The sequence below is a fragment of the Coenobita brevimanus genome, chromosome 53 (genome assembly GCF_032717465.1).
Source record: "Coenobita brevimanus isolate Jiangsu-jjx chromosome 53, ASM3271746v2, whole genome shotgun sequence".
In the NCBI taxonomy this organism is placed as follows: Eukaryota; Metazoa; Arthropoda; class Malacostraca; order Decapoda; family Coenobitidae; genus Coenobita; species Coenobita brevimanus.
The window spans coordinates 28,979,511-28,980,156 of NC_137006.1; the positions used below are offsets into that span (position 1 = coordinate 28,979,511).

The window sequence follows — 646 nt, forward strand, 5'->3', positions numbered from 1 at the left end:
ATTCATATTCGATACGATGTACAATAGTAGTTTTCATTATCGTGCATTTTGTACAATAATTTTACAAGTCCTTTAAAAAAGAATTATAAAGAGAGAGAGAGAGAATGGCTGAAGATCAGATTCATCTCTTTTTGATATTGACTGGTTTCATACCAAGCTGTCATGAAAGGAATGGCAATGGGTATAAGCCAAGAGCAGGCAACGTTCGTTCATTCATTCATTGCCAGACGCCATGTATCCCAGACGGGGTGGCCAAGGGCTTTGAGTTAATTGTTTTACAGGGAGGGGCACTAATCCTTCACCAACCCCACTTGACACGTAGGGATACCAACAGCATCTGGTTTTCCCAGGCGGTCACCCATCCAAGTACTAACCAGACCCAACGTTGCTTAACTTCGCTGATCGGACGGGAAGCGGTGTACTCAACGTGGTATGGCCATTGGCACTCGTGATTAAATAATAAAGCATAACATCGTCATAGCAAGTCGTATTTTATCTTAAGTTGGAGGGATCCTCACAATATTATCTTAATGATATACTGTATTTGCTTTCTGGGGGGAGGGTAAGAAATAAGAATCTAAGGATAAAAGCCAGCAAAGATGCTTTTTCCCCAATAAGTAAAGAGAAATATTAAACCTAATTCAAG

The 646-nt window shown here is 40.4% G+C and overlaps 1 non-coding gene across 1 annotated transcript; it reads right to left on the reverse strand.

The window, feature by feature from the left end:
• Positions 1-325: 325 nt before the first annotated feature.
• On the reverse strand, positions 326-444 carry LOC145400842 (5S ribosomal RNA). The gene has a single exon (XR_013897487.1). It is a non-coding gene; the product is annotated as a 5S ribosomal RNA (ribosomal RNA).
• Between the last annotated feature and the right edge of the window lie 202 nt (positions 445-646).